The sequence below is a fragment of the Oryctolagus cuniculus genome, chromosome 8 (genome assembly GCF_051225735.1).
Source record: "Oryctolagus cuniculus isolate XC-2025 breed Fujian yellow rabbit chromosome 8, ASM5122573v1, whole genome shotgun sequence".
Classification (NCBI taxonomy): domain Eukaryota; kingdom Metazoa; phylum Chordata; class Mammalia; order Lagomorpha; family Leporidae; genus Oryctolagus; species Oryctolagus cuniculus.
Genome location: NC_142874.1, coordinates 79,907,174 through 79,925,876, shown reverse-complemented (window position 1 = coordinate 79,925,876; position 18,703 = coordinate 79,907,174). Strand labels below are relative to the sequence as shown.

Sequence of the window (18,703 nt, the reverse complement as noted above, 5' to 3'; positions counted from 1 at the left end):
GGCTGCTCCATTTCTTATCCAGCTATGGCCCAGGGAAAGCAGCAAAGGGTCCTTGGGCTCCTGCACCCACGTGGGAAAGACGGAGGAAGCTCTTGGCACCTGGCTTTGGATCAGCTCAGCTCCAGCCATTGTGGTCATTGGGGGAGTGAACCAGCGGATGGAAGACCTCTCTCTCTCTCCCCACCTCTGCCTGTCTGTAACTCTGCCTTTCAAATAAATAATCTTTAAAAAAAAAGACAAGAAATATTAATTAAAAAATGTTTTAAAAAATAATAGCAGGTGACATCAGTGTTTTATTTATTGTTCCGCAATAACAGATACAGTAAAAACACAACTTCTGTTTTCTTACCTCAGGGAGCAAAGTCCCAACCTGCAGGGAAAGGGCAGCCAGAATTGGCATTTTGTGATTTCCCAAGCTTAAACACACCACGCTTGCGTGCAGTGGGGGCATCTTGGCTCCTGGAACCCATGTTCTACCTGCCTTTTGCTCTCCTCACAGTGGGGACATAAACCACTCAGCTCCAGTCTTGTGTGTACAACGCCTACCAGGCTGAGCGGAAAAGCCAACAGCGCTCTCACACTTCGCTGGTTCCCACGAAGCCCAGGAGCTACCTCCAGACGCCGAAGACGCCTTGGAGCCGCGGTCCACAGGAAGGCCGCCCCACGGAAGCCCTGGGAAGAGCTGCTTCCTGGCCCAGACGCCAACTTGGCAAGGATATGGGGCTGGCAAACACTGATTAGTCAGAATAAAATCACCACAGGCTCAGCCCGGCAAGGCATAAATGGCTCTTTTCAGCGGGAGACCTAGAGGAGGGTTGTTCCTGTACCCAGCAACCCAATTTACTTCTCACGGGACTCCCCCGACCCAAACTCGCGTTCTCCACCGTCCTCCACAAAGCGAAGCCCGCGGTTGGCAGCCGCGCCGGTGCCCGCTCGCCTCAGGGACCCGACCCCCTCCTCTTCCTGGCGCTTATCGCCCCCACCCATTTGCCCAAGTGGAACTTTTGATTGGGTTCGCGAGGAAGCTGAGAAGGTGAGGCAAAGCGCGCCAGCCACACACACCGAGCTCAGGGCGCCGGCGAGAGGAGAAAAAAGGCGGGCTGCCGCCTAGGGGGCGACGGACGCGCCCGCAGGGGGTCGCGGCTTGAGCGCGGCGGGAAGCTCGGCGAGAGCCCCTGCTCGCCCGCCTGCCGCGGCTCCGCGGGCGACTCTCCCGCTCCCGGGCCGCCGACCCTGGCGGCAGCCTGCTGGCGCGTGAGCGCGTGGCGCCGAGGCGCGTCCGCGTCCATGCTCCCGCCGCGGGAGCGGGAGGCGCTGGCAGCCCGAGGCGTGTGATGCGAGGCTGAGCGCCTGGCGGCCGGCGTCGTGCCCCGCTGAGCCAGGCAGGGAGGACAGGGGCGCGCTCGGGCTCCGCTGACCGCGCGCGGGGCGGGGCGCGGCTGGCAGGGGTGGGGAGGAGTGTGTGTGTGTGTGTGTGTGTGTGTGTGTAGGGGGGGGTCCGCCCGTCTGCCCGCCCGCGGGGGAGCTGCGGAGGAGCAGGCGCGCTGCGGGCCCGAGGGAGGGCACGGTTAAAGCATTGCCATCAGCCGGGAGCCCAGAGAGCCCGTCCTAAGCCAACGCCGGTTCTGCAGCCTCCTTCACGCCCCCGAACCACCGAAGGCGGCGACACCTGATCCAGCGCACCCTCCTGTCCCGGATACGATTACGCGGCTGAGACACGCTCAAACTCACGCACCGCAGTCGAGAGACGAGGTAAGCGGAGGGGCCACGCCGTCCCGCGGCGGGAAGGGGGGCGGGCTGGGAGGAGGAGAGGGGCGTTGTTTTGCTCGCGGCGATCCGGGGGCGGGGTGGGGGGTAGAAATTGGAAAGCTCTGCTGAGGTTGGGCTGAGGGAGTTAGGAGTCGGTGGCGGGGTGGGGGTGGGGGGTGCGGGGTAGAGAGCGAGGCCGGAGCTGGGGAAGTGTTAAGGAGGTCTTTGTAGGCGGCCCCCCGGGTCACGCCCGCTACCTCTTCGCTCCCATCTGGCACCCGTTGGAGGGTCCGGCCGCGTCTTGCCTACCCGCAGCGGTAGGAGATTGCAGGGCGCCGATCTGACGGAGGACCTTGCACTTGACCCTGGAGAGACGTGCGCAGCGGAGCCCCGAGGCCCGAACCGGGTGTCCGGCGGCGACGGCGGGGCCCCGGGAGTTGCTTTGGGGACCTCTCCGACTCTCCTCTTCTCGGCCGCCCCAAAGAGGGAACTCGCGCCGGCCGCGTTGGGGGTGGGGAGCGTGTCGGGGCTGCTTACCACACGCTGGCATCCGGAGCCGCGCGACCCGCAGGAATGGACCTGTGGGGCGCCCTTGCTTTGAGGAGAAGCGCGTGCGGGCCCTTGGGGTGAGAGAGGAAGGGAGCGCTGGCGGGCGGGCCAAGAGAAGGGCGCGCGGCAGGGGAGAAGGGCGCCTTTCCCGGGCTGGAGGAACGGCGAGGGGGCCGGGGAAGTCGGTCTGGACTTGGAAAGAAGGCTGCCCGCCTCGGAGAGGGCCAGTCCGCGCGGTGCGCCCGGGCAAAAGGACACCCAGGGGTGGCGCAAGCCGGGTGCTCAGTGTGTAAATACACGTTTACTGTTTTAACTGAGGGCTCATGAAGTTGAGCGAGGGGAGCGTGCTGCACTATGCTCTCCGCTTAGGGAGAGTATAGCTGCTGAACTTGGACCCGGGGTTCCTATCACCCTTTCTCATCCCGGAGGCTGGGGGGTGGGGCTGGCAGTACTGGTAGTGGTGGTGGTGGCGGTGGCCGCCAGGGAGCTGAGCAGGTGAAGAAGCAGAACTTCGAGTGTCTCATCAGCAAGGCGGCAGGGGGGACCGCGAGACTGGCGTTCTCACGGGGAGAGCAGGTATCCAGGGGATGGGTGGCGTTTTCAAGCCTGGTGTGATCTGGAGAGTCACCTTTGCTAGGAGCCAGCGTTAGCAGTGGAGAGCCTTTTTCTTTCTCTTCCTTCCTTTCTTTTTTTTTTTTTTTCCTCCTCTACACTTGAGTTCCAACGGGAAAAGGTTATCAAAACCACATTACTCAATTTTCAGCCCCTTGAGGCTGTCACCTTGTACAAGTTTTGTTTCCAAAGATGAATGACTTGGGATGTATGGTAGTTTGGCTAGATACCAAGTTTGCTGTTGTTTTTATGTCTGACCATTTCTTGTCCCCTTCACCCCCCAAATCTGTATCCATTCAGAATCCGCATGCTTCATTCCCACATATCCTGGGAATACATGCCTACCATTTGCAGGAAGGCTGGGCAGGGCTTTTAAACTGTAGTTAACAGCATTAGGAGTAATCACACCGTGTTCTTGGGAGATTTTTAAATTAGTTGAAAAGCCAGGCACTGCAATAGTATGCGGTAAATTAAAGCCTTAGATTTCTCCGGTAGAAGCTATCTCTTGGTGGTTAGAAGTTTTGTTTAGGATATACTTCAGCAACTATTCTAGGCAGTGCTAGAGAGAAATACGCTAGCATTATTTGGTTTGCCTGCCACCAACAAGGTTAAGTTGACATAAGTGTGTGACCTAGTGCAATAGGAGTGTTTAATACTGTGGTGAAGCATGGTGCCCTGACATTTAGTAAAACACTTGAATCTCTATTTACAACTTGGATACGGCTGAGTAACGCCATACTTTTGACTTTTTCCAGCTAATACTATTCCAGAGGTTCAAATTTTACCTAAATCCAAAATCTCCAGAGCATCATTCTTGTATTTATACGTGGTGCTCATGTTAGGATAAATATAGCATTGCAATAAAGATATTTTCAACAAAAATTGTTTTTTGTAAAATTTATTTTCTGGATTTTTTATAGTTTGCCAGTTCACATTTCTCAGTGATTAAATTTAAGTTATAACAACCTTTTGTTTATGTTCCATTTAAATATTGCCAAACATCCCCACTCTCAATCTTCCTACTGCTTTTCAAAATTATTTATGTGCTTAAATATCAAAAATAAATTTGTTACTGTTTTGTTTCATACTCAGTTTTCAGCATGCTCCTGGAGAATTCCAAGATAAATGAGCAGAGTGAGAAGTTTTGGTTGTTTATACTGGGTATCTCAGTTTTTTTTTTTTTTTTTTTAACATCATCTGAATTGGTGCATGTTAAAATAGGCACATTTTCTGGAAAGCTGACCCCTTACTCCATTAATTACTGAAACCTTGAAACAAACAAGTGAAATTTTACTGTGTTCCTTGTTCCCTTGGAGGATATTAGAAAGTTATTTTTCTTTTGTTGGGTTATCTTTATGAGCGTGGATTCATAAAGAATTGAATAGCACTATTCGTTGAGGTGTATAGAGCTGTTTTTTGTTTATTGTAAATGGTCTCAGCCTGCTGGCTTGAAATACTAGAATGGAGACAGAAGTACCATTCTTCTTTTTATGGTTTTTCTGGGTCCTCTTTCTGTTATCAGCTATCACTTTCTAGTGCTGTCAGGCTGCGAGCGGCCCTCCTGCTATATTATCTGTTGTCTCCTTTTCCCTGGTACGATCTGGACTGTTGCCTGAGTAGAAAGCCTATGGATTTTGTGACAGATATTTTGTCTTTACATGCTGTATTTCTGGACTGGATTGTAAGATGTATGGTTGAAGTTTTCAGAAACATGGCTTCTAAATACACAATTACATTTTCTTTTATTATAGAAAATTTTGTCTGTCTTTTGAAAATTGTTCACTTTTCTGTGAAATTGGAGCAGTGCTTTAAAAATATTGCTTTTATGACAGGCCCATATTGACTTCATTTAGGATATGTATTGTATGTTTTACACACCACTTTCTACCGCTGGAATTCTGACCATATGTAATGCTGTTACCATTTCCTTTTCCTGAAAGCTAGAAATGAATAATGTGATCTGCTAACCACACTTGGGACTTGTTTAGTTATTTAAATATTATTTTGCATACCTACCCATGCAGGAGTTGTAATTTAATTTAGTCTCTAAAACAGTGGTGATCATACCATCTTAATCTGAAGCATTTATAAATATTCACGTTTCTCTTCAACAGATATTTGTTGAAAACCTACTCTGTGCCATGCACTGTGCTGTGGGGATGGGAGACAGCTGAGACCCTGAGAAGGCTCTGGGTTAACAAGAGAGAAATGGATAGGAAAGAGGTTAGTTTCCGTGGGTACAGGAGAGTGCTATAAATGGTGCAAGTGCTGTGATAACGATGTGCACAGAGTCCTCTACACAGATATTTGGAAGTGGCCACTTCTGCATGGAAGCAGCAGACTATAAAAGCTTGGAAGAAGGTGATGTAAAAGATGAGTGGTTGTAAGCAGGAGTCAGAACATAGAGGGCTGTTTGCCATACTGAGGAGTGGACCATTTTCTTTCCGAGGTTGTTTTAGGCAATGGGATGATATAATGAGAAGACAACTCTCTCAGCAATCTAGAAGGATGGATCTGAGGAATGTGAAATGGTAACTGCCATTGAGAAGATATTGAAATGACCTTGGTAATAGAAGATGAGGACCTTACCACTAAAGAGGCAGCAGTAAGCTAAAGAACAAGTGTGGTCATGGAGCTATTCAGGAGGCGGAGTCCTTGAGATTAGGTGGTTTGATGGGGGAGTGGGGGAGGGTGGGACAGGAGGATAGGGAACAGACTTGAGGGAGAGGCAGATTTGAGATGCAGGGGTGACTGACTTCCGTTTTTGACATGTGGAATATGAAGTGCTCATAGAAAAGGCAACAGGAGATCGATGACCAGTGATAATGCTATACAAGTTCTGAGAAGAGAGGTCCTTGGCTAGATAGTAGGTAGGTGAGCAAAAGGATGGCTGGCTGGCTGGCTGGCTGGCTGAACTGATTTAGCAGCTTCCAGCACATAGGTGATTGCACACAAAAGTTGATATGTTTCTAGGGCAAGTACCAAGATTTAAGCAGGAAATAGAAGCTTGAGGAGAGTTAGCTAGAGAAATACAGAGAAACAGAACAACCAGAAGGTCCAGAGGAAGAGAGGAAGGGAAAAACTAGGTGGGGAGCGGTTTTCTTTCCTTCTTTTCCTTTCCTTTCCTTTCCTTTCCTTTCCTTTCCTTTCCTTTCCTTTCCTTTCCTTTCCTTTTCCTTTTCCTTTTCCTTTTCCTTTTCCTTTTCCTTTTCTTTTCTTTCTTTTCTGTTTTTCCTTTTCTTTTCTTTCTTTTCTTTTTTCTTTTTCTTTCTTTCTCTCGCTCTCTTTTTCTTTATTTCTCTCTCTCTTTCTCTCTCTCTCTCTCTCTTTCTATTTCTTTGTCGCTAAAGGAAAAGCATTTCAAGAAATAAGAGGTCAGATACTACAATGAGAGGTATTAGAGAGTCCTGGTTTTGTCCCTAATAGTCCCGAGACCTTGGTCTCACAATTCCATTTGCTCATCCACAAATTGGGGACCCAAGTGCTTCTTTTAATCCTCAGAATAGTGCTGCTGTGAGGATTGAATCAGGTAAGTTCTGTCAGGCACAACGTGTGGAAGGTTACTGGTTTGTGTTAATACATGCTAGTTGTTTTTATGAAAACATGACTTGGATCTGTAAGTAGGATGTCCTTAGTGACTTTTGCTTCAAAACTGCTGGTTCTCAGGATTCAGGGCAGTAGATCAAAAAGACAGTTTGAGATGAAAACTTGATCATATACTATGGGTTAGAAGCCAGTAAAATAGCAATAATTGAAAAATTTGAAGGTTGCAGACAGAACAAAGTAAATAGTCCTTGAAGAAAGGGTGGGAGTTGCCACAAATGTTCTGGGAGAAGTTAGCAAGGTCTGCTAGCCTTTACACGTTTTTTTGTTTGTTTGTTTTTAATGTTTGTTTGCTTATTTATTTTAAAGATTTATTTATTTATTTGAAAGTCAGAGTTACACAGAGAGAAGGAGAGGCAAAGAGAAAGAGAGAGAGGTCTTCGATCAGTTAGTTCACTCCCCAATTGGCTGCAATGGCCCGAGCTGCGCCGATCCAAAGCCAGGAACCAGGAGCTTCCTCTGGGTCTCCAACGCGGGTGCAGGGGCTCAAGGCCTTGGACCATCTTCCACTGCTTTCCCAAGCCATAGCAGAGAGCTGGATTGGAAGTGGAACAGCCGGGTCTTGAACTCATGTCCATATGGGATTCTGGCACTGCAGGGCAGGGCTTTAACCCGCTGCACCACAGCACCGGCCCTAATGTTTATTTAGTTTCACCTAATTGACAGGTATAGCAACAGAGAACTGGGAGAGAAAGAGAGATCGTCCATCTTCTGGTCTACTCTTCAAATGCCTAAAAGAGCCTTGGCTAGGCCCTGCTGAAGTCAGGAGCCAGGAGCCAGGAACTCCATCGTAGTGTCCCACATGGATGACAGGAGCCCAAACCCTTGAACCATCCTCTGCTGCCTCCCAGGATACATTAGGGAGAAACTACATTAGAAGTAGACCTGCCCAGACTTAAGGTGGCAGTCCTGTGTCACACATCCTTTCCTGTGTGATTTTTTTTTTTAAAGATTTATTTATTTATTTGAAAGTCAGAGTTACACAGAGAGGCAGAGAGATAGAGAAGTCTTCCGTCCAATGGTTCACTCCCCAGTTAGCTACAATGGCCAGAGCTGTGCCTATCGGAAGCCAGAAGCCAGGTGCCTCCTCTGGGTCTCCCACGCGGGTGCAGGGGCCCAAGGACTTGGGCCATCTTCTGCTGCTTTCCCCGGCCAGAGCAGAGAGCTGGATCAGAAGTGGAGCAGCGGGGTCTCGAACTGGCGCCCATTCCGGGATGCCGGTGCTTCAGACCAAGGGCGTTAACCTGCTGTGCCACAGTGGTGGCCCCCTGTGTGACGTTTTAAAAACACTTGGGGGCCTGGTGCTATGGCATGGCAAGTTAAGCTGATGCTTGCGACACCAGCATTCCATATCAGAGGGTCAGTGCAAGTTTTTCCTATCCAGCTTCCTGCTAAGCCTGGAAAGGTGGTGGAAAATGGTCCAAGGGCTTGGATTTCTGCCACTTATGTGGGAAACCCAGATGGAGTTCAAGGCTCCTAGCTTAGGCCTATCTGAGCCCAGGCTATTGTAGCCATGTAGGGACCAGTGGATGGACAATTTCTCTCTTTGTCTGAATCCCTCCATCTTTGTCATTGTGCCTTTTAAATAAATAAAATAAATCTTTAAAAAAATCTGATAAGCAAATCATAGGCATTTTTCATGCCTTTTTTTTTAAAGTATTCCTGATATGTGTTTCCTAGTTCCTGAGATAATCAAGATATTGTTATCTATTTTCATATTGGAGTTCTTCAAAAAGTTAATGGAAAATATATATTGTGCCAAAATTGTACATGAATTTCAGTTTTTTCACACCAAAATAAGCTCATCTTTTGATTCCACTTTTTCTACAAACTTTCTGAAGTACTCTTTCGGACTCTGAAAACAACAAAAAGACCAGTGGTATCACGGGTTAACAAAATATAATTTAAAAAATATTTTATTTATGTGTTTATTTATTTGAAAGGCAAAAATACTGAGAGAGAGAGAGAAAGAGACAGAAGATAGACACAGAGAGATTTTCTATCTGCAGATTCACTCCCTAAATGCCTATTAGCAGGGACTGGAACAGGTTAAGACAGAAGCCCAGAGTTTCAGCTGGGTCTTTCACATGGGTGGCAGAGACCCAAGTATTTAAGCCATCAACTGCTGTTTCCCAGGTTGCACATTAGCAGGAAGCTAGAGTCAGGAGCAGAACTGGGACTCTAACCCAGGCACTTCAGTGTGGAATGTAGGCTTCCCAAGCAGCTTCTTAGCTTCTGTGCCAAATGTCTGCCCCTAATTTAATATCTGATGATTCAGAAGACAATTCCATATGTTGTGGAGTTTCAAAAATTAATAATGTGAGACGAATTATTAACCTGTTTGTAATAAGGGAAGGATTGATTTCTAGATGTTTGTTTTTATGTTTTTGAGTCTACTCTGGTAAAATTTAAACATACCTACTTTTATCTTAGGATTTTCTGTGTTTGGATGATAGAATACTTTATATTGGAGATAAATATCAAAAATAATTTTCTATTTGAATATGTACATATAGTATTTTAAGAAAATGTCATGTATGAACTGGTTTCTTCAGAAACTCACCAAGTGAGTATAGTACATATTGTTATTAATTGTATGTAAGGCTTACAGGTGATTAATTGGTTATAGATAAAATTAATTATTCTTTTAAAATTCAAGTTAGCATGACTATTTCAGTACATTCTATTGTTAGTCATTATTTACCATTTTAGAGAAGTACCTTTAGGACACTTGATAAATATTTGTTGAGTAAATGAAATTTATTCCATGTATGTAAGGTGAAAGGAAGTCTGTTATGCACGTAATTGTAATTTTTAATATCAAGTTAAATTATTTGTTAATTTATTAACTTAAGTTTAATATCATTTAAACTTAATATGGTACTTAATTTAATATTTCATATGCTGTTCTTGGAATTCTCCAGCCACACTCTTTGCTACCAGCACATCTAGTGCTTTTTGATAGCCATTCTTACTTTGTCATGATATATGGTCCTGTTATTTGCAAAACATAGTGATCTATCCAGGTAATGTTCAGTTTAGGAGTTTTGCCAGTTCCATATTATGTGTTCACTCACTGGCTCGGTTTCAGAGTGTATGCTGTCCAGTACTCCTTTACAGGGTTAACAAATGTCAAGTTGAAATTGACTTATTACTGGGGTGCCACACCTAGGTAAGCGTTGAGGAGTGCACAGCCAAAACAAAATGATACCTTTGGGTTTATGAAAGATGACAAGATACGTAAGACAACTTAGGTCAGTTCTTGTACTATGGCTAGAAATTAATGTCAATTTTAAGACATTTGGATCACATGGAAAGAACATATAATGGGAACATTTCAGAGAATATATGTGTTTTGCTATCTACCTGAATAGCTAATGTGTAAGAGCGACTATATTGGTTTTATTTTGAAGGTATCAGTTTGCATGGACTTGATGTAGATAACAGAAATGCTCTGTAAGTAATTCTGCCTAGTAAAATATTTACATATGTAACTGAATTGTTAAATATTTGCTTGATTTGGCAGTATTACATAACAAGATATTTGTAAAATCATTTTGCATTTGTATTGGTTTTGAAGAAATTTAAAATAGGAAATGTTTTCAAGACACCAATAATTTTTGTTTGATCTTCTTTCTTTATTTTTTATTTTTATTTTTTAGCTTTTATTTAATATATATAAATTTCCAAAGTACAGCTTTTGGATTACAGTGGCTTTTTCAACCCAAAACCTCCCTCCCACCCGCAACCATCTTATCGCCCACTCCCACTCCCATCCCATTCACATCAAGATTTATCTTTATTTACAGAAGATCCATTTAGTATATACTAACTAAAGATTTCAACAGTTTGCATCCACACAGAAACACAAAGTGTAAAGTACTGTTGTGTACTAGTTATAGCATTAATTTACATTGTACAACACATTAAGGACAGAGATCCTACATGGGGAGTAAGTGCACAGTGACTCCTGCTGTTGATTTAACAATTGACACTCTTATTTATGGCATCTGTAATCACCCTAGGCTCTTGTCAAGAGTTGCCAAGGCTATGGAAGCCTTTTGAATTTGCCAACTCCGATCTTATTTAGATAAGGTTATAGTCAAAGTGGAAGTTCTCTCCTCCCTTCAGAGAAAGGTATCTCCTTCTTTGATGGCCTGTTCTTTCCACTAGGATTTCACTCACAGAGATCTTTCATTTAGGTCATTTTTTTTTTTCACAGAAGACACCAGTAATTTTTAACTTACAGTATTAGCTATAACTTACCTTAATAAACCATAACAATGGGGCTAATTCTCTTAGACATTCAGTTTCAATATGTGCTCATAAAATTAGAAAATAGAATCAAGTGTACAAATTTGCTTCATTTTCTGTAGTCAGGTGTTCTTGAAAAATTTCTTAGAAATTCAGTTTTTATAAATTGAATTACATTTATGGAACTAGAATTTTTTATTTTTATTTTATTTTTAAAAATTTTTTTGACAGAGTTAGTGAGAGAGAGAGACAGAGAGAAAGGTCTCCCTTCCGTTAGTTCATCCCCCAAATGGCCGGAGCTATGCCGATCTGAAGCTAGGAGCCAGGTGCTTCCTCCTGGTCTCCAATGCGGGTGCAGGCGCCCAAGCACTTGGGCCATCCTCCACTACCCTCCTGGACCACAGCAGAGAGCTGGACTGGAAGAGGAGCAGCCAGGTCTAGAACCTGGTACCCATATGGGATGCCGGCGCCGCAGGCAGAGGGCCAGCCAAGTGAGCCATGGCGCCAGCCCCAAGAAGTAGAATTTTTTAAAGATTTATTTAATTTATTTGAAAGGCATAGTAATGTAGAAGGAAAGCCAGAAAAAGAGTTTTTCATCTGCTGGTTCACTCCCTAAATGGCCCCAACAGCCAGGTTTGTGCCATGATGAAACCGGCAGACAGGAACTACATCTGGATCTTCCACATAGGTTGCTGGGGCCTAAGGTTCTTAGGTCATCTTCCCTTGTTTTCCCAGGCACATTAACAGGGAGGTGGATCAGAAAGGGAGAAACTGGGAATAGAACAAATTCTGTGATATAGAATGCTGGTGCTGAATGTGGTAGCCTAACCCACTGCTCAGCAATGGTCCCTGAAATTTAAAAAACATACAAGCTGTACAAGTACTTCTTAAAACATAGATGGTGGGTATATAGATGTTTGCTATATTAATATTTATGATTTTCTGTATGTTAGAAATATTTTACATTAAATAATAGATATTAATTTTGAAATACACCATGTTTTGGGGCTTGCATTGAGGCACAATGGTTAAGCTGCCCCTTGTGACACTGGGAATCTCATGTAAGAGTTGTCTGTTTTAGGCCTTGCTATCCACTTCTGATCCAGTTTCCTGCTAATACGCCAGGAAAGGCAGGGGAAGATGACTTAAGTAGTTGAGCTCCTGTCATCATATGTGAGACCCAGATGAAGTTTGGGGATCCTACTTTTAGCCTGTCTCAAACCTGACTGTGGGGGCCATTTGGGGAGTGAACCAAAGGATTGAAGATCCCCCCTGCTCCATCAGTCTCTTTTTGTACCTGTTTTAAATAAGCAAAAACGTATCATATTCTAAATATACCCAAGGACTTTGCTATTTAAAGCAATATCAAGTTAAGTCTTTCCACAGAAAGAATCCTCCTTTGCAAATTCAGATTTTTCTACTTTGCTTTAGGAACTGCATATGTACACACACAAAACAAACTTGATTCCACCTCTGTGCCACATTTAGAGTATAGGCTTATCCATAGAATGTTTTGATCTTTTTCATTGAAAATAACGACTTAATCTGATTCTACCTCATGCTTATTGTATCCATCATGTGGAATAGAAAAGGCATCAATAGGAATGACTAAAAATTAGTTTAAATAAGTGCTTTTACTGGCAGTGGTATGAATGATTGGTGGTACAGTGATGTCTGCCTGCACTGAGAGAGCTGCCCTAGGAGTAGGCAGTGCCAGACCTTCAGGCCCTTCCTGTGGACTGTGTTCCTGAAGGAGGCCCTTGTGCTTTACATAGCTTTTTGCATTCATGCTTTACTTGCTGTGCGGTGGTACTCACTAAGCCAATCAGGAGAGCAGGGCTGAGAGGAAAACTAGTCAAACAGGTTTGCCTGTCCACTGAAAAGAGGGACAAAACAGTGAAAGCATAAAGGTTAGAGGGAAAACTATTTTAAGGAATATTAATGCTAATCACTAACTGTGTTTTCTTTTGACCTTGAAAATACTTTGGAGACATTTGTGAGAGTATGTCTTAAGGAAGATAAAGTGAGAGGGAAGTTGAGAAGAAGAGTAAGAAATAAGGAACAGGGACAGAGAAGCAATAGTGAAGGGAAAAAACTCAAGAGAAAAAGGAGTGTTTCAGTGTCATATGTGGGCTTTGTGCAATCTGGGTGTGCCAGAACAGGAAGCCATAGTATGAATGTGATTAAAACAAATGCCTGCCTGTGGTCCCCAACATCCAAAATAGGGCGCACAGTACCGGATCAGGGATGAGGTAGACTAGGAATGCTGGTGGGAAAATGTTGTAGTTACTGTCTCTGATATAAACTTTATCTTAGAAATTTTTCTTTTTCCCTAAACAATAGTAAAATGCTATTTCCAACAGGATTTTTATAGTTTGCAAATCTCTTACACGTTGGGTACAGTTTCCCAAAAGAGTTTATTAAAAGAATTTATTTTTTGAAAGGCAGAATGAGAGAGAGAGAGGGAAGGAAAGAAAGAGAGAGAGAGAAAGAGAGATATCATCCTGTATCCACTGGTTCACTCCCCAAATGATTGCAATAGCTGGACTGGGCCAGGCTGAAGCCAGGAGGCTGAACTCCATCAGGGTCTCTCATTTGGGTGGCAGGGGCCAAGTACTTAGGTCATCATCTACTGCCTTCCCAGTTGCTTTAGCAGGAAGCTGGATTGGAAGTGGAGCAGCTGAGATTTGAGTCGATGCTCATATGGGGTGGTGGTGTCACAGATGAAGGCTTTGCTGGCTGCAGCTGCACACAATATTGGCCCCTACACATGTGCATTCTATCATATTGTCTTCATTCTGCCTGTGGGTATTATCAAGTAGGTAGTAGCATTTGACAGACACTGGGGATGCAGAATTCTGAAGTCACTTCTTGAGGTCACCAGGATCATACCCGGGGAATTCTTGGACATGAGTGTTGAGGCACTGTGGGGTTAAGTTGCATCTTGGGATGCTTACATTCTATATTGGAGTATCTTCATTGAGTCTTGGCTACTCCACTTTGGAAACAGCTTCTTACTAGTGCACCTGGGGAGCAGATAATGGCTCCAGTGCTTGGGTCCCTGCTACTCACTCTCTCAAACCTGGGTGCAATTCTAGGCTTCTGGCTTTATAAAGCCTGGCCCAACCTGGCTGTTGTGAGCATTTGGAGAGTAAAGCAGACAATGGAAAATATCTTTATCTGTGTCACCCTGCCTTTTAGAAACATAAATAAGTAAACTAAACAAATTAAAAAAAAGAGAGAGAGAGAGAGAGGGAACAGAACAGAGAACTTGGGCTTCTTGGGGTAATGTACCTGCACTACAGCTTACCACCTGCCTTATTTTCTGGAATTGCTGAAATCTTAACCCTATTGAAATTACATTTTTAATAGATTTATTTATTTATTTTAAAGGTGGATTTAGAGAAAGAGAAAGAGAGAGAGAAAGAGAGAGAAACAGATATCTTCCATCCACTAGAGAGAGAGAGAGAGAAACAGAGATATCTTCCATCCACTAGTTCACTTTCTAAATGGTCACAACCTCCAGGATTGGGCCAGGCTGAAGCCAGGGGCCAGAAGCTTCTTCCAGTCTCCCATGTGGAAGTGGGGGCCCAAGCACTGCTTTTCCAAGTGCATTAGCAAGGTGCTGGGCCAGAAGTGGAGCAGCCAGGATACCAACCGATGCCCATATGCTACAGGCAGCTTAACCTGCTATGCCACAACACTGGTGCCTGAAATTACTTTTAAACAGTCTCTGTAGTCCCTACCCGTACTCTTTCCATGCCTTTCCCATGAGCTGAGATTTCCTTTCTTCTTGATCTCTGTGACTTGACTTTTCATGTACTCTTAATTTGTCTCTGCTTCCTTCTGGGAATTTTAAAGAACATTTGTAGTCCCCACACCTTTCCTCTTACCTCCTTATTCTCACTCCCTTGGTAAGGTTATATATCCTCAGGGACTGGACTTATAACCAGATGGTTCACAGACCTGCAGTTCTACCTCTCACTCATGCTGGAGGACTCAACACTTCGGAGTTCCCAACTCAGCTTCCAAACTCAGGTCTGAAGTCTTCAAGAGACAGCCTTAACATTGGTTTTGATTTTACCTCCTCCTTTCTCTCTCTTCTTTGTCCATTATATCCTGGCTGGTCCCTGACTCAGTTACTGTATTCTTTTCCCCTTTGCTTTGTGCAGTCCTTCATCATGTCTTGACCACTGAGGTCTCTTTCTCACCCTGCCCTTGGCCTGGAATCCCCTCTCAAAGCTGTCAGTTGCTTTAAGGCTGACCCACTTGCCTCCCCAATGCCACATCACTGTTCCATTCATTTTCCTGTGGGGACCCCAAACCGTTAACCTAGCTTTCGGGTCTCTATTGACTGGTGGTCAGTCAGTGTTCTGATCACCCCTGTTTATCTTTTATTTCCCAACAGGGTTCCATTTACCTGTTTTTGAGACTTTCGTTTCAGGATACTCCCCGACTTGGAGTGTCCAGCCTTTCCCCCTCTGTATTGTAAAATCCTTATCCTTCCAGGTTTTGACACCCTCATCCTTCCTTGGACTCTTGCTTCCCAGGCTGTTTCACATTTCCTTGACTTCCACTTTTACATACTTCCATGATAGAATAGCACTTAATTTTGTTCACATATTCCCTCAGGTGAAAGTGTGAGCTCTTAGAGGTAGAGTCTCACTTTTTGTCTCCCCCATAGTGCCTTGGACAAACAGTACTTATCAGAGATAAGATATTCAAACATGATTGAATGATATCTTTAGTTTTGCTTAAGGTAGTGAAGGTCGGTAAGTTCGCCAATTCTCTGTATGTATATTGATGGTTTCTTTTTGTTCTCCCCACCTCCTGTCAAATTGCATTATTCAAACTGAAATGTTCCCTAATGTTTTTTTTTTTTTTAAAGCTCTGTTTATTTATTTGAAAGGCAGAGAGAGAGAGAGAGAGAAATATCTTCCATCTGAGGGTCCACTCCCCAAATGCCTGCAACAGCCAGGCTTCGGCCACACTGAAGACAAGAGCCAAGAACTCCATCTGGCTTTCTCACAGGCTTTTGGTTCACAGGGACCCAAGCTCTTAAGCCATCATCTGCTACTTCCAGGGTACACTAATTAGTATAAAACTGTATCAGAAGCAGAGTAGCCAGGACTTGAACCAGGTACTCTGATAGCAGATATAGATGTTTCAAGTGTTGGCTTACCAGCTGGGCCATGACACATACATACCCATAATATGTTTTTAAATAAAATGCTCTATAAAGGAACAATAGTGCTGCATCACTTAGTTAAAATAGAAAATTCTGATCTGTGGAAAGCTCATGTGATGGTTCCATAGAATTCCTTATTATAAATAAAGTATATTTTAGTAGGTTTTGTTTTGCATTTGGTTGGAGCTTCTAATAGCTGGAAGTACATTTGCAGTTGGTTCTGAGTAACACAATTAAAACAAGAGAGGTAATAAAATGTATTTAGTGTTTATTTTGAATGTAACTATGCCTGATGTCATGAAAGTATGGTTGGAGAAATGAAGGGTTACTCACACGAGGAAGATGATTTTAGATACCATTCTAATGCCTTTCCTCTGCCCATGAACATTTTATACCAGGTAATTCAAAGCTTTAACCCAGGCTGCCTTATTTTTTCCCTCCTCTGTGCTTGATTTTTCGTCTGGGTAACTGCAGAAGGGTAGGCCAAAGGAATAAGGACATATTTTAAGAAACCTTAGCAAAAAACGAATAAATAAAAGGAAAACATGCAAGACAATAATAAGGGATGCTTCTCTGTGCTGTTTACCAGTATTAAGTATTTCTTGGGGCTGGCATTGTGGCAAAGCAGATAAAGCCACCACCTGTGATGCCGGCATCCAATGTGGGCACAGGTTCTTTTCCTGGTTGCTTCACATACCATCCAGCTCCCTGTTAATGGCCTAGGAAAGTGGTGGAAGATATCTCAGATGCACATGGGAGACCCGGATGAAGCTCCTGGCTTCAGCCTGGTCCAGCTCTGGCTGTTGCAGCCATCCAAGGAGTGAACTAGTAGATGGATCACCTCTCTCTTTCTGCCTCTCTCTTTGTAACTCTGACTTTCAAATAAATAAATAATTCTCTATTATTTTTATGCTTTTATTTTCATTTTAATTGAAAGGCAGAGAGACAGACAAGAGATATGGAGACGGACAGAGACCTTCCATCTGCTAGTTCATTCCCCAGGTGTCCACAATAGCTGGGGCTGGGTCAGTTTTAAGTGAAGAGCCAGGGACATCACTCTGGTGCCCCATGTGGGTGGCAAGAACCCACCTACATGAGCCATTATTTGCTGCTTGCATGATATACATTAACAGGAAACTGGAATGGAGAGCAGAGCAGAGATTCAAATACAAGCCCTCCATGGATGTGGGCATCCTAAATTGGGTCTTAATCACTGAATGAAACATCTGCCCTTAAATAATTATTTTTTTTAGCGTTAGCATTTTTTTAAAGAAATTGCTTTACATTAGATTTTCAAGGTTACAGCAAATGCATGATGATTACTACAACATAATTTTTGAAGGCATTTATATTTATATTACTTCCATCTGTTAGACTATGCTTTGGAATATACTTTCTCTTCAGATTTCTACACCATGCATAATGTATAGAAATGGAGCCCTCTGACTGCCCTGATGCTTCCTTGCAGTCTTCCTCTCCTTAGACCTGTCTACCCTTGCAGAGATAATGTTCCTGACTTTCTAGGGAAATTGAAGGGGCTGTTCTAACTGTAGATTTACACACTGGGGATGGGTACAGAGATGTGGATAGAGTGGAGAGGGTACAGAGTCTGCCCTCCAATGTGGTTCATTTCCCTAATATCCTCCACTGCTGGGGTGGGCTATGTCAAAGCCAGGGATCAGAACTCAGTCCAAGTCTCCCTTGTGAGTGCCAGGAACTCAGCTACTTGAGCTGTAACCTGCTGCCTCCCAGGCTGTGCAGAAACCAGGAGCAGAATCCAGGCAGACCAGTGTAGGATGTGGAACTTTGTGCTTTCTAAGCATCATTTTGCCAGTAGAAATACTTCAGCTTATTTTAGTACAACTAAATTACAGTTCCTCTTCCTATCTTCATTGCTTTGCCTAAAAGGAGATGAAAGGGGAGATATTTTGAACTAAACATACTGACTTCCTGGACATTGTACAGTGGGTAATTATCTGTGACATTTAAGAATTAATTCAACCATTCATTCAGTAAACAGCCTATTCCATAGTAAAACTCTCCTACCCCAGAGCTCAGAATCATTGTGCTTTTTTAGTAGTATAAATACATAAGGATCTTATAGTATGAACATTTATGAAGATCATTACTGAAGCTTTTTCAAAGACTGCTGTTGGAACGTGTATCCCAGAGTTCAAGAAAACTCATTCTGTTATCTGACATGCAGTAATGACAGGTTTGAAGAATCCTTATATGGTTCAGGTAAGAGATAACTGGATTGGGACCCAGGAAACCAGAGTGCCAGTTCCAGTTCTGCCAATGAGTAACCACAAAGTAGGTGTGTGATGCTAGGCAACCACTCCCAGAGACTTTGTCCCTTTCTGTACAAATGAGAGGTTGCAGACTCAGATATCTTCAGGTTCCAAACAGTAATCCTGATAAATTTTCTAAATGAAAATGCATGTGTTTTACATATTTGATGTCATTTCAAGCACATATATATAAAGTGCTAATGTTTAAGTAAATCTGTATTTTTTTTTTTTTGCATTACAGTAACAGTGGCTGTTATATACAATACTGTTTACTTCATCATGTTGGATATCTGAGACACAAAACTGTACTCCTGTGTTAGTGAGAGAGTCTGAGGGAGATGAACTCCATCTTATTGCAGCTCCTATCAAAATTTAATCTTCTGGGTGTTAGTAAGATTTTGCTTTTTTTTTCATAGTCTATAACAATAATGATTTATGCTGGAATTTTATGAGAAAG

The 18,703-nt window shown here is 43.7% G+C and overlaps 1 protein-coding gene across 6 annotated transcripts in view; it reads left to right on the top strand.

The window, feature by feature from the left end:
- The first annotated feature begins 447 nt into the window (after positions 1–447).
- UGT8 (UDP glycosyltransferase 8) overlaps positions 448–18,703 on the top strand; it is a 101,485-nt gene continuing 83,229 nt past the window's right edge. Inside the window, exons 1-2 of one of the 6 annotated variants that reach the window (XM_017347341.4) lie at positions 448–1,033; positions 1,632–1,752. The gene's annotated coding sequence lies outside the window, so the exon portion shown is untranslated. Of the gene's footprint in view, positions 1,034–1,543; positions 1,753–2,045; positions 2,376–2,611; positions 2,875–18,703 lie in introns of those variants that run through there. The other 5 variants (XM_089302889.1, XM_008267465.5, XM_008267468.5 and 2 more) reach the window with 5 other exon arrangements.